The sequence below is a fragment of the Pogoniulus pusillus genome, chromosome W (genome assembly GCF_015220805.1).
Source record: "Pogoniulus pusillus isolate bPogPus1 chromosome W, bPogPus1.pri, whole genome shotgun sequence".
NCBI classification, from domain to species: Eukaryota; Metazoa; Chordata; class Aves; order Piciformes; family Lybiidae; genus Pogoniulus; species Pogoniulus pusillus.
Window position 1 is genome coordinate 10,475,736 of NC_087308.1, and position 15,531 is coordinate 10,491,266.

The following is a 15,531-nucleotide window of genomic DNA, read 5'->3' on the forward strand; positions in this document are numbered from 1 at the left end:
TTGGGCTGCTGACTGAGCAACATCTTACTCCCTAACCTCACCTTCCCTTTGGCCTAACCCACTTTGCTTCTTAACCTCTTGGTCGAACCTCTATTATTCTTTAGGACTGGGTTAAGGTTGAGAGGGGCAGGGGGAAGGTGCAGGGGTGGTTGAGAGCCCCTTCTGGGGACTCAGGTTTCTGGGAGGGGAGTTGTGTTTCTGTATTACCTTTTACCTTGTATATTTCTGTGTATAACTGCGTATAGTGTAAATATCTGCTTGTATATTGTGCTAGCTGTAAATGAATAGCTTCATTTATATTCCCAGAGCCGGCTGATTCTAGTCTGGGTATTTCTAAAGTGTGGGGGAGGCTGGAAACACTCAAACCATCACAGGGAGTATCCACAGAAGCAATTGGACTCCACCTTAAGAGCAGGGCAATTAAAGATGATGGGGAGGATGAGGAGAACTAACAGGAATCAGGGGAAGTCAACTCGAGGTGAATCCCTGGTTATATTTGTGGCAGTATATCCAAAGCACCTCTCTGTCCCCTCCCCCGTGAAGGTGGGCTGGAAGGAAGCAGAGAAGCTGGGATTGGGGGAGCCAGGAGGCAAGACACCTCCCCCCACCCAGGGCTGCAGGTCAGTAGACTCTCACGCCCCCTCTTCCCAAGCTGTATGCCCTGTCAGTTAGACACAAAACTGATCCCTGTTCCTGGCATCCACTTGTATTTTGTGTTGGAGCTTTGAAATGTTTTCATTTTGTGATGTCTGACAAACTTAAACTCAGTTGTATATAAAATGGGGCCATTGTGGAAAGGAAGAGCTCTTTGTCTCAGGTTTCCCTCCCCATGTGTAGATATAGCAGTTGCAGCAGTTTAGGAGAATTCCCTGCTAAAAAGGGACCTTAACATGAACTTCCACAATCAGAGAATGATGTTTGTGAGCATTAATATATACTCTTCAGTCCTCAGAAAGTTCTTTCCTTTTGTGAGTGGGGTATTTTCTAGTTTTGGATTCATCTTTTCCAAATACTGTTCTCAAATTGTTTGTAACCATTATTATTGTGAAGGTAACTTTCAACCAAACATCCAAACCTTATAAATTTAGAATTATGTTGCAAGGGAGCAGAGCTAATTTATAAATAAAACAGAAATATATTTATTTTGTAAGTTTATTGGATTGTTTTCCTCCTATTCATATAGGATGTACCTTTCTTGATTGATATGGGGGCTACTTATTCAGTACTTAAGAAATGTAAGAGAACCATTAGTAAGATTAAATTGTTGGTGCTCTTGGAAAAACTCAAACCAAATTCTTTCTGGAACTCCTAAAGTTATGTATAGGGTTAACACTCCTGGGGGAGTAATCCTGAACCTGACCCTAGGGGTCTTGGCCCCTCCCCAGGGGTGGGCCACACTCCAGGTGATGGGGTTAGCCCACTTCCCCCACTTCCTGTGGTATAAAAGAGGAGCACTTCCTGCTCCTCACTCTCTTTTCCTGCGTTCACTCTTGACCCACACACCCATACTGCATACCAGCACACCACGTGGCAGCCACGAGGCAGAGACACCATCACATTACTCGGGTTGTATCCATCCCTTGTTGTATTTTGCTGTTTTCCCTTCCTTATCCTTTGTAAACTCCCCTACCTCCAATACCTTTTCTAAGTTATTGTTAAACTTTTCCTTTTTAACTTCCAAATCGAGTGAGATTGATTTATTTGGGTGTCCCTACCTTTCTCTCTCTCCCTGTCTTTTGGAAAAAGGAGGGGGAAGAGGGGAGGGCACTCTATAAATTCTATAAATTGTCATTGGGTCTATTAAATTTATAAGAGTCTCTGGGTACCTGCATTTGAACCCAAGACAAGTTACAAGTGGGTAAACACTGGGTAACCCATCAATTTTTATATAGAATCATAGAATCAACCAGGTTGGAAGAGACCTCCAAGATCACCCAGCCCTATCCAGTCAACTAGACCATGGCACTGACTCATCCAGGCTTTTCTTGAACACCTCCGGGGACAGTGCCTCCACTACCTCCCTGGGCAGTCCATTCCAATGGCAAATCACTCTCTCTGTGAAGAACTTCCTCCCAACATACAGCCTGTACTTCCCCCAGCACAACTTGAGACTGTGTCCCCTTGTTCTGTTGCTGGTTGCCTGGGAGAAGAGACCAACCCCCACCTGGCTACAACCTCCCTTCAGGTAGTTGTAGACAACAATGAGGTCACCCCTGAGCCTCCTCTTCTCCAGGCTAAACAACCCCAGCTCCCTCAGGCTCTCCTCATAGGGTTTGTGTTCCAGGCCTTTCACCAGCTTTGTCGCCCTTCTCTGGACACGTTCCAGCATCTCAACATCTCTCTTGAATTGAGGGGCCCAGAACTGTTCCTGATGCAGGCCAGGATGCCATTGGCTCTCTTGGTCACCTGGGCACACTGCTGGCCCACTATCTACCAGGACCCTCAGGTCCCTTTCTTCCTTGCTGCTCTCCAGCCACTCTTTCTCCAGTCTGTAGTGCTACTTGGGGTTGTTGTGGTCAAAGTGCAGAACGCTGCACTTGGCCTTGTTAAAACTGTGTTCTCCATGTGTTGGGGAAGATGCAAGTACTATCTACCCCATCAAGGTAGAATCAGCATGCTCAGATCACTCCCTGCAATGCCTGTACACCAACACAAGCAGCATGGGGAATAAACAGGAGGAGTTAGAGATCCATGTGCAGTCAAGGGGTTATGATCTGATGGAGATTACAGAGACATGGTGGGACAGCTCACATGACTGGAATGTGTTCATGGATGGCTATGTCCTTTTTAGGAAAGACAGGTCAACAAAGCGAGTGTGGTGAAGGGTTGCACAGGCCTCAAAATGACTGTGTTGGCCTGTCACAGAGCCCTCATTTATACAGAATTGTGGCTCAAAGGACCATCAATCGAGGAGTTAAAACCTTGCTCCCATCTGCCTGCATGACTACAGCCATTACAGCCTGTGGGAGAATTTCTCCTACAGAGGAGCATGAGCTGTAAACATGAGCCGTTATTTTGAGAAAGGGACCTTGAGTCAGAGACACTGTGAGCACCCTACGCACACCTGCTGGGGGCTGACCCCTGCCAGCCCCTGGGGTGGTACCACAGGTTGTTTTGGTAAAAAATAGCCTATCTGTGCCCTGTACATAATTTTGAGCCAATCGGTATTGTCCACTTGTACTGGCATCAGTTTGGCTGGATACACCTTCCTCTGAACAGTATAAAAGAGACTACATTATCCTAATAAAATAGCTTGCTCTCGCTCGCTTGCTCTCTGCTCCGATCACACACACACACGCATGCACTTGCATTGTACTGATCACATGGCACGGCTCGGCACGGCACGGCTACAGAGATAACTCGTCAGCGCTCCGATCTGCGCCTCGCCAGGCTCCGGACCACCAACGCTCAGCTTGGCTCATTCCCGCGGAAGCTCGGACCCCTGAACTGTTCCAATCCACAGTATTTGGGACTTTCAAACTGCCTTCGGACAGTGAGTAACTGAGAAATTCAATCTAAGCCAGAATAATCTCTCAATAAGCCTACCAACGGCACTTTCAAGCCACAGACTCTCTTTCTAAATCTTTTCAAACCTCTGCTAAATTCCTAATTTGTTATTCATAGACATTCTGTAAGATAATTTGTAACCGCATACAAAGAACTTATGTGGGGTAGTTACAAATAAGTTTGGGGAAGGGGATTCCTAGTGTATATAATATTAAATCTTTTAAATTCTTTCAAATTCGGCCTCGTATTTAATTCCCCCAAAACCCAGACAAACTCCCTCCGCGACAGCGAGGTGATGGAGTTGCTCTCCATGTGAGGGAGCAACTAGAATGTATTGAGTTTTGTCCAGAGGTGGATGAGGGGAAAGTTGAGAGTTTGTGAGTGAGAATTAAGGAGCAAGCTAGCATGACTGATACTGTTGTGGGTGTTTATTATAGACCACCTGTGGCCGTTTGAGCTGATTCTCTAGCTCAGACATAGGAGAAAGATGAACACTCCAGGGATAGGCCACATAATGGCAACAATAGATAAATTAATATAATTTCATTGGAGCATCAAGAGCTTAATGTCTAGAAGCACAGCTTGTTCTCCCCCTTCTCCCGCTGTCTTCTGCTGCTTCAGCTGCGCCTATCTTCCCTGGCTGCTGTTTTTGGCTGCTGCTGCTTCTGCTGCTTCGCCGCTGCTTGACCCCTCCCCCATCTCCCTTAAGGTTGTTGTATTTGTTTTTTTTCTTCCTTCTCTAGTTATTATCTCTCTTTACATTGTTTACTATAAGAAATACAATTTCATCTTTCCCTGATTTTCAAAAAAAGGGTCTGTGTTGTGGTGAGTTTATTTCTCCCCGGGGGAGGGATCTGCCCTAACCCAGGACACCACCTGATCAGGATGAGGAAGTTGATGAGGCCTTCTACAGGCAAGCTGACAGCAGCCTTGCTATCACAGGCACTGGTTCTCATGGGGGATTTTACCAGGATATTTGCTGGAAGGCCTACTCAGCCACCAATCCACAGTCCAGATAATTTCTTGATGCAAATAGTGTATGAACCAACTAGAAGAGGAGCGCTACTAGAACTGATACTCACCAACAAGGAGAGTCTGATCCATTATTTACCAGAAGTCCTGGCTAACTGGAGAGGTGCCAATGGACTGGAGGGTAGCAAATGTAACGCCTATCTACAAGAAGGGCAGGTGGAAGATCTATGAAACTATAAACCTGTCAGTCTAAACTCGGTACCCAGGAAGGTCATGGAGCAGGTCATTTCAAATGCCATCATACATCATATAGACAACAACCAGGGGATCAGGTCAAGTCAGCATGGGTTTATGAGGGGCAGATCCTGCCTGACCAACCCAATCTCTTTCTATGACAAGATCACCTGGCTACTGGATGAGGGAAAGGCTGTCAATGTCATATTCCTAGACTTTTGAAAATCCTTTGATACTGTTCCCCACAAAATTCTTGTAGACAAATTGGCTACTCATGGCTTGGATGAGCACACTGTCTCCTGGATAAAGCACTGGCTGGACAGGAGGGCCCAGAGAGTGATGGCCAATGGAGTTAAGTGCAATTGGCAGCCTGTCACTAGTGGTGTTCCTCAGAGATCTGTGTTTGGACCACTTCTTTTTAACATCTTTATTGACGATCTTGATTCAGGAATAGAGAGTGTCAACAGTAAGTTTGCAGATAACACCAAGTTAGGTGGCAGTGTTGATTTGAATGAGGGTAGAGAGGCTCTTCAGAGGGACTTGGATAGGCTAGATCAATAGGCCAATGTTAATGGGATGAGTTTCAACAAGGCCAAATGCCAGATCCTGCACTTGGGTCACAACAACCCCAAGCAACACTACAGGCTTGGGGCAGTGTCGCTGGAGAGCTAACTGAAAGGGATCTGGGGGTTGTAAGAGACAGGCAACTGAATATGAGCCAACAGTGTACCGAGGCAGCCAAGAAGGCCAATGGCATCGTGGCTTATATTAGAAATGCTGAGGCCTGCAGGAGTAAGGAGGTGATTGTCCCCTTGTACTTGGCTCTGGTGAGGCCACACCTTGAGTACTGTGTTCAGTTTTGGGCACCACAGTACAAGAGAGATGTGGAGGTGCTGGAGTGGGTCCAGAGGAGGGCAACAAAGCTGATGAAGGCCCTAGATCATAAATCTTATGAGGAGCGACTGAGTGTTCTGGTAGGCCATAAATCCTGCTAGGATGATTTAACCCTTGCTCTCCTCCTGTTGTTGGTCTGGAAAGTTGAGACAGATGAGCAAAGCCTTGAGGGCTAGGGGCTTAGCACCATGTGTCAGGTATCCTGTGCTGCCCCTCAATGTGCCTGCACGGTCAAATGAGGCACGAATCTTTGAATTTATTGGCCAGAAGAATAGTGCTAGTGCCTATTGGCCAGTTTGATTTTCAAAATGAAGTATTTAAAGTGGGGTGATTTAGAAACTGCGCCTTTTTGCTTTGTGCCCTTCTGCACTGAGCCTTTCTGCTTTTCCCCATTCATGGCTCATTAACTGGGAATCAAGGCTGCCATGTGTATGCAGATAACACTAGCAGCTCAGCAACATCAACTCAGTTCTTCTTCCTCTGCCTGGAATATTTTGTATTTTACCCCGAGATCATTATCGCAAGTTCTGGAACTGTGTTTTTGTACAGGAGACTTACTCAGGGACCAAAAGCATCATGAGTACATATGCTGGAGTCAATGCTAAGACTCTAGTTAAAATTTCCCCGTTTTCATGTTCCTATTTTCCAAGTTCTGATTGTTTAAACTGTTAATTCTGTGTTTATAAATACCCTCTCTGCAATTACTTCCTGTCTACCGAAAATCCAAAGAATCTCAGGGAATTTCTCCTATTAAAAAAAAAAAATGCATACAGAAAATAATATTTGTAATTAATAACTGCTTACTAATTTCTAATACATATATGGTGTCATGGACAGGATTTTCAATTGCAGAAGTATTGCACAAAATGGATTATGAATTAACAGTGTCAGACTTAGCCTGAGCTGAACAAAATGGGAAATGTTCAGAAAAAATTGCTGAGAAATTGCCCGAGGCTTCCCACGATCCAGCCGTAGTTCTGGAAGCATGCATTATTCAAGCACTAGTCGAATTTAGTAAGTTCGAGGAACAAATTCGGCATCATAAGGAGAGAATTATTTGTTTGGAAAAGGAGCTAGAAAGGTCAGAGGTGAATTACAAAGTCATTACCAATTTATTCGCGTTGCAGATCAGGGAATCTAGTGCGAATATTAGAAGCTCGGCTCAAAGTTCCCAGTCATGCAGCCCTCCAGCTCACAGAGACAGGCCCATGCTGCTCAGTGCTCAGTCCCCTGCACTTTCTTTTATTAAGTTCTCAGAGCCGCAATCCCGTGAAAAGGATTTTATGGGGATAAACAAAAATTCACAGTATCATCATCAGGGTTGGAAGAGACCTCACAGATCCACATAGCCCCTCAATTCAAGAAAGATGTTGAGGTGCTGGAACATGTCCAGAGAAGGGCAACAAAGCTGGTGAGGGGCCTGGAACACAAACCCTATGAGGAGAGGTTGAGGGAGCTGGGGTTGTTTAGCCTGGAGAAGAGGAGGCTCAGGGGTGATCTTATTACTGTCTACAACTACCTGAAGGGGCATTGTAGCCAGGTGGGGGGGTGGCCTCTTCTCCCAGGCAACCAGCAATAGATCATCAAGTCCAACCCTTAATTCAACCCTTTTACTGCAGGCTATAGATTTAGAGACATTAAGAATACAGGACGAGCCATCTCAGTCTGCTGCCGCGCCGCCACCGCAACAACTATTGGGGTTTTGTGCCTGCTTGCACCCCACCAGCCCCGAGTTCTGCTGAGCCCAGCCGCACGCTTTTTCGAGTTTTCTGTCCGCTCGGACCCCGGCACCCACAGCTTTTCGGGAAGCTGCAGTATCTACCGAGAACCTTTCCGCCACACAGCTGCGCTGCCCGGCTGCTGGCTGCGGCCGCACCCTGCAGCGAATTCGGCTTTTGTCATGTTTTTAGCCGACACTCAGCCGCGCGGCCCCTCGCATGCCACTTTTCTGGATCATGCTGCCCGCCCGGACTGGCCAGCTAGCCCCTAGCTGCAGCCGACCTCCCTCGTGCCTCCCGACTCCCTGGCACAGAAGCAGCCGCACCCTGCAGTGCCGCCGACAGCGTTTCTGGCACCGATCCCCATTTCAGGTTTCATCCCCTTGGGACCAGTCACGATGCATTTGGCTTTTTGCACTGATTACAGCCGCTGCCAGTCCCATGCCGCTCGCGCAGCCGCCAGCACTGCTGCAAACACAGGCACTGTCCCTACCCGGAGCCTATTTTTCGCAGCAGGAATTTGCCTTGCCGCTGCGTTTTGCCACCAGCTGAGTATTCAAACTCAGCCACGCAGACTGCAAGCCCCGGCTAATCCAGATATGGCACCACAAAGTGCCAGCCCGACCTGACAGCACCACCACGGGAAAACTGCAAGCCTGAGATCAGAGAAGCATCTTCCTGTTTTCAGTGATATGGGCAACAGTGGTGATGAGGTTTTCCTCCCACAGAGAACCGTCCGTCCTGTGATACGACAGGAGACCACTGCCAATAGTCGTGGCTGAAGGACTACAGTGAAAAAGATACACCCATACACAGAGGAACAGCTGAGGGGATCCCAGGAAACTTTACTGCAAACCAGGCAAATCCCCCATGGACTTTGTATTCAGAGTATCAACCTCTGGGGGTGACTGTGTCTTCCTCAGCATTGAGGAAGTTAATGCATAATGGGGCCCGATGTGTTCTTAGATTCTGGGCCTGATGGGAACTACTCCCTAACTGCATGGGTAGCTTACTGGGCTGGACAGAAAGAAACAGCTGAGAGAGGAGAACCCACTATAGTCTGGGTGAAAGACTGATGAACTTTCTTTCCACAGCAGTCAGATAGCTGGCTTGTGTCCAAGCCATACATGACAAGGGACTTTATGCTTGTCCTATGGATGCCCCGATTAAGCAAAAAAGGTTGAAACCCCTCAATCAAGGCCTCAAGGTAGCCTTCAAGTAATGTGTGCTCTCCTTAATGACTGAGATTCAACAGGTAATCAAGCGAAATCAGAGCTAATTCCTGTAAACATGCCATGACCTGGGAAGAACTGGGCAGGAACTTATCAAATTATGGACAACTGATTTGGTTTGGAGATCAAAGACCTTCCAAGAGAAAGAAATATGCTGACACTCCCATGGCCAGCCACACCAAGAAATGGGAAGTGCGCCAAGAAAGGCATCTCCACAAGCAAGCCCACACAGCAGTCCACGCCAGACCAGATGTTGCTCCAGAAGGACCCTGTGGGAATGCAAAGAGAGAAGGAATAATAGCAAGCATATTAAGCATTTCAACCTTGGTTCCTGTGGCTTCAGGATGCCTCTCATGGGGGAGAAGAGATAGTGGGACGCCTGGTTAATGAGAAAAACAAGGTGTGATGTATGTAAAAGACTGGGTTGTTCTTGCCTAGATTATGCTAATATGTAGGTGTGTGGTCTATGCTCAAGACTATATAAATGGAGTCAGAATGAACAATAAAGGTCTCCAGTGGGATTCATATTAAATCATGTGGAGTTCGTGTGGTATCCCTCGCTAACAGGTGGTGACCTACAACACGTTCCTGAAGGAAGATCTGCGGTGCAAAGGGATGGCCACCTTTGGCAGGAAGCCCCTGGCTAAGAAGCTGGCAGGGCAGGACCTTGACCAGGCCGCAGTGTGAGTGCTGCGGAGAGAAGAAGTTGGCTGTTGCAATGGGCACCTGGGAAGAAGAAAAAAAAAAGAAAAAGAAGAAACAGGTGAGCGTCCGGGGGGCAATATGGAGCAGTGCATCACTAAAGAACAAGGTGCCATATTAAAGCCCCTCTCGCATATTCTCTCCAAGAGAGGGTCAAAGTATGAGGCTTATTTCCTCCTGCTGACCTAGCGAGTGCTTTTGAAATCAACACCTGGGAACAGATAGGGAAAGTCTTGTGGGACTCAGTAAAATACATAACTCGAACTTTGCCAATTCGGTGGGAAAGTAACGGCATCGAGGCAAATGTGCAGTCTGCCTTTAAGGAGACGATTGGGAAAGAAACGGGAAGCGTGCCCTTTGAAGCAGGCATGGGAGGTGATCCCATAGAGACCACCTGTTTAACAACCTGGAGGCATGCGTTAGAAGCTGCTGATGAAGCGCTGAATGCCACAGAAGTGTTAAATAGTCAATTACCATGCCCTGAGGCATTTGCGTCTCAAACTCACTTTCACCTGCCTAGTGAAATCACTTTTCTTGCTACAGAGAATGGAGAACTCAGGAAAACAGAAGGAGCGAATCCACCAGATCCTTTGGCATCGCCTGGGATGGCTGCAGGCCGAGAAGGAGAATCTGATTCTGCAGCGAGTGCTGCCCCGCTTCAGCGATGGAAGGGATATCCATTGCGGTGCCGTCCGCGGCACCTCCCCCCCTCCATCTCCGTCTCAGATCGCATCACAGAATTCGCCGTTAAAGACTTGAAAGCTTTGAAAAACTGGGTGACTGTAACTGTCTGTTTCCCTCACTGTTCAGTTCCTAAAGAAACTGATTATCTGTTTAATTTTTCTTGTAGGTTCAGCCCAGCATGGCTTACTCCCTACTCCCCCCCCTCCCCGGGCTGCCATTTCTCCCTGGCATAGCCGTCGTGGCGGGGCCCACTCCCCCTCCCTTTTCTTGCGCTGTTTCTCCAAGAAACTTCTCCAAGAACTGTTTCGCTCTTTAAGTGGCAGCGTTGCATTTGTATTTTAGTGGTAGTATTTTGCAAACGAAAATCCTGATTATGTCTTTAGCTTTTGATTGTAATAGATCTTAGAGTTTAAAAGTTAATGGATAAGATGGGTTTGCTATGTATAAGATTTACAAGGGATAAGTTTATAGGCTAACAATTCTCTTCTATGTTGACTGACTTAAAGGTTTCTTTTCTTTCTTTTTTTTTCTATATGCCAGCATTTCCAAACAGCACTACGTAATGTAACATCTTCTTGGATTTCTTTTTTTTTTCTCAGTAATAGTTAATAGATTTCTAGTATTAGTATAGTTAAGGTTAAGAGTTCAGAATAGGGACATTATAGAATGTTTTTGGGTTTATTCTGTATATCAATGGTAGCACTTTAGGATAGGGATCGTGCCAAAAAAAAAAAAAAAGGAGAGGTAACAGTTTTATTACAATACACTCGCAGTGTGTGAGATTAGGCACTGGCTTTCTATAGCATATACATAAAACAAGGTCACATTTCAAAAAGATGGCTTGCAATAGGCCACTTCAACTATTGAAATGTACCATCACACTTATGCAGTTGTATGCTTAGACCTTAAAACAAACAATAGACCTGCCTACACAGCACACAATATACAATCATTTTACAAGAGAAGTAATACTTAACACCTGCTTATGCTAATTTAACGCCATTGCATAAAAAAAAAAAAAAAAAGGAATTCTCCAGTTAAACCACACAGAGAAATTCACCCTAGAGAAGGCCAATAGATTTGTTAGCGTAGGGAAGGAATGTGTTCGTATTTGTTTCTGTTACCTACAGGTCTTTGATGGATGTGAGTTTGTTATGTCCAGCCTGCTTTTCGCAGAGAGCAGAAGTCTTGCTCAGATGGCTATGCAGATACTGTGGCAAGGAATTTAAATGTATACTGGCTGTTGTTAACCTTGTTGACATCAAGTACACTTATGATTGTAACCCATAAGCATGAACGAACAATGGGAAGTGTGCATGCATGGGATGATAGCTGCATTATCCTGATACTATGCTAGGAGTTAATTGTGCACAAGCTTTAACCATGCTTAATGACTAGCTTTAGTCGCACTTCATGAATTAGCTATTTCACAAGCTTGCAGCAATCCTTTTTGTTGAGACAGGCAACTCTGCAAAATAGAGCTGCCATTCGACCTTTGTTATTAGATCAAGGGCTAGATGCACTCATTGGCAAAGATGGAAACAGCTGTTTTGTTGTATAGCAACGTTTAAGGTGTCATGTTTGTTATCATTTGCAAGGGCCCAGCAATGGATGATAAATGCTGCCTTCACTGTAAAATGAAAAGGGGGAATTGTGGGAATGCAATGTGAGAAGGAATAATAACAAGCAGATTGAGCATTTTGACCTTGGTTCCCATGGCTTCAGGATGCCTCCCACGGGGGAGAAGAGATAGTGGGATGCCTGGTTAATAAGAAAAACGAGGTGTGATGTATGTAAAAGACTGGGTTATTCTTGCCTAGATTGTGCTAATGTGTAGGTGTGTGGTCTGTGCTCAAGACTATATAAATGGAGTCAGAACGAACAATAAAGGTGGAATTCACATTAAATCATGTGGAGTTTGTGTGGTATCCCTTGCTAACAGGTGGTGACCTATGATGCATTCCTGAAGATATGCGGCTAACAGGACCCAAAAATGTGACCCAAGACAGAAGCAAGCTTCACTGCCTAGGAACTGGTTCCAGGAAGCTCTATCATTGGGCATGCCAGAGCACCTATTAAAGTGCATGGAAAAATGGGAAATTAAATCCCTGGTGCTCAAAGCCCTGATTAAGAGTGGAGAATTGTGCTAGTTTGCACCTAGCTAAGATATTTTGTTGAGAAGAATTAGATTATAGGCTGCGAAAAGGAAACAATGGTGATGTCTACTTCACTCATAGGCTTGCTGAGATGTATAGGAACAAGAACACAAACATAGAGAAAGGAGTCGCTATCTGTCTCTTGGGGCTGCATGAACTTCTCTAACCTGTGTGACTAATTCTTCTGCTTCCTAACCCCCCTGGCTGATCCTCCAAACTTACCTTGAACATAAGGTGAGATCTGGGCTAAGGTACAGGGGTGGAGAGAAGGTGGAAGGTTGGTTGGGAGCCCCTCCTGGGGACTCTGGTTTCTGGGAGGGGTGTTGTGTTTCTGTATTACTTTCTAATTTGTATATTTCTGTATATATTGTAAATATCTGCTTGTATATTGTGCTAAGCTATAAAGACAAAGCTTCATTCAATTTCCAGATTCACTGAGCTTAGTCTGGGTGATTTTCTTAAGTGTAGGGGGGGTGAGTAACATGCAAACCATCACATCCTTATTTTGCTGTTTCAATGTGGGGCAAATTAAACTTGATTGATTGTTAATTAACTCTGGGAATCAGAATGAAGCTATTTTACTTACTGTGGGCTGTTGTGTGGCCCATTTTTACCTTTTTCTTTTACTGTTGGCTAACAGCCAAAATCCATGCCCTTTTGTTTAATCTTATTTGGAGGAAGATTAAAGGAATGTTCTTTGATTTTGGGGACTATCTTCTTGGATTCAACATTACTAATGCTGCTAACAAATCTGTTGTTAATAAGTCAGGAAATGATACATCTGTTGGATTTTATTCAACAGCTTTAATGCGAGTAATTTTGCCTAAAACAGTTACCAAATCCCTGTGCTGAATTTTATACATGCAACACTGTGGTATATTTATCATGTACGACTACAGCCCTAATAATTCTGAGTTTAGCCAAAATTGGCACTATGTAATAGAAATTCAAATGTGGCTCCTTTAAGAAAACAGAAAAAAAAGATGAGTGTCCTTGCCTAGAGAGTCCAAGATAAGTGGTACAGAGAATGTAAACAATGTTGGCTCAGAGGGAGAGCATGGGGGGCCACCTCTACACCTCGCACAGATTCTGGGACAAATGCAACTGCTCAAATTTCTGATGTTCACTCACCTAGATCAAATACCCAGGCAGCAGAAACCCCTAATCATAAGCCAGATTCAAATTCACAGGCATAAGGTAAGACCCTCAATAATTCCGACCCACTAGTAGGCACATGCAAATACGTTTTCAGCTCAGAGTAGCAGTGGCGGAAAGCTCCTCAAAGCATGTTTCTATGAGACGTTTGGACACTCTAATTTTGCTGGTCAAAAGGAGCAATTCTTGATTCTTGTGGTATGTGGCCTTTTGAAGTGGCCACCTGGAAGATGACAGGTAAAACACCTTGAAAAAGAGACGTAAATGTATTTTCTCAAGACTCTTAGTTTTTGCCTTAAAGTCAGACTGGGGCGAGCAGTGGAAGCCGCAGAGATATCTCAGGAATTCTTTGCCGCTGTCCAGAGACTGGTGTTTGTAATTATTTGCTGATAAGCCGAATCCCAGCTAATTGATTAACTGCCAGCTCAAGTGTCTCAAAAGTCCGTTCCAGCTAACTTCTCTGAAGTTCAAGAGGAAAAGCGGAGACCAAGAAAGAAGTGACTGAGTCCACATCAGCAGATGCTTCATCCTCCTCCGGAGACCCACTCTTGCAATGTCCCACGCTTCATGACGGAGCCCTGCAGGTGAAAGCGTCTGAAAGATCTTCTGAGACGGCTGAGTATCCATCTGTTGCTGACTGTGGTATCTGTGAAATGCTTCCATCCAGCATTTCCTGTGGGAGGATGGGTTTGTTTTGGGGAGGTGCTGGGTCTTTGTCTGGGCTTCAGGGAGCTGGGCTGTTTTGCTTTCAACAGGTTGATGGCCGGTCGAGTTTTTTTTTCTTCTTCGCCTTCGAACTTCTCGCTGCAGAGATGGAGGACGGGTGGCGCCTCTTCGTCGGATTCGCCAGCTGCGTCCCCCCCACACCTTGGTCTCGGACTCCATCATGGGGTTTTGGGACTTGAGGGCTTTGGCGCGGCGGGAGATCAGGGCTGGTTTTGGGTAGTCGGTTTCATGCCAACATGCCCCCCTCCTCTCCCCGCGCCTGCCGGAGCAGCGCGCTCACCCCCCACTTTCCTCCCCCTGCGGGCTCACGGGCTGGCACTGGGAGTGCGCATCCCGCCTCGCTCCCAGCGCCGGCTCCGCGGGACACAGGCACCCCCCCGCCTCCCTCTCCCCCGGCGTGAGCGGTGAGCACAGCTCACCTACACCCCCCCTCCTCGCTGTGTTTTTCTCAGCGGGAGAGGGCGGCTTGATTCTTTAAAGTGACAGATTCACATTTTTGTATCTTGCTGACTGAATGTTACTGCTGGAACTCTTGATGTTTTTATTCTTTTGATTGTACTGAATCTTAGGGGTTACTGGATATGATGTTAAGTGCTTGTTAATTGTAATAGTATATTGGAGTAAGAATGTTAAGTTTACTAGGTAAAACCGATAGATCAACATTTTTTTTCCCTTTTGGGTTTGACTGACCTAAAGGTTCCTTTTTTTTTCTTTCCACATGCCATGGCTTTATCACTTTATATATATATATATATATTTTTTTTTTTTTACAGCACTATGTAGTGTAACAATTCTTTTTATTTTTTTTCCTTTGAGTTTCTTTTTTTTTTTCTGTATTTGGAATCGATTCCAGGGTTCAAAATTTTTCCTTTATCAATTTTTAACATTAATGTAGTTGAGGATTATATAGTTATTATAGGTATATTGTAGGATATTTTTTTCTTTTTAGGATTGTCTTTTTAAGGGTAAGAATCATGTGGAAGCAAAACACAACACCACAACACAGACAGGTAACATGGTTATGATTTTGGCAAGGTTCCTATGACAAAGAGTTTTGGATCCTGTTTCATGCCAGCTTAGGCACTGGCTTTCTGTGGCATTGGCCTGTGACCGGTCACTGCAATTATACCATCACACTTATGCAAGTTATATGCTCAGATATTACACTTCATACCTGCTTATGCTGATTGCACACCATGGCACTCACAAAACACACATGCACACACACAAAAAAAAAAAGGGCAAATGTGCCTGGATTTTTGGATATGGTTATGCTTTTGATCACGCTTAATGAATTTAGGTTCCTGCTTCACAAGCTTCTAGCAATGCTTTTTTAATGAGTAGGCAATTGAACAAGTAGAGTTGACAGCTCAACCCTCTGTTATTAGAGTGCAGAAGAACCTACCCATTGGATGAGATAAGGAGCAGCTATCTTTGTTAGTAGTGTTTTAGAAGTGCTGTGTTTTTCAGGTCTTTTGCAAAGGGCCCTGCAAACTGGATGAGAAACACGACCTCCATTTTAAAGAAGAAACAGAAAGGGGAGATGTGGGA

The 15,531-nt window shown here is 45.3% G+C and overlaps 1 protein-coding gene across 1 annotated transcript in view; it reads right to left on the reverse strand.

Moving 5' to 3' along the window:
- The window catches only part of LOC135192836 (E3 ubiquitin-protein ligase KCMF1-like), a 269,542-nt gene that overhangs the window by 153,074 nt on the left and 100,937 nt on the right, over positions 1–15,531 (reverse strand). The gene's annotated exons all lie outside the window — the stretch shown is intronic.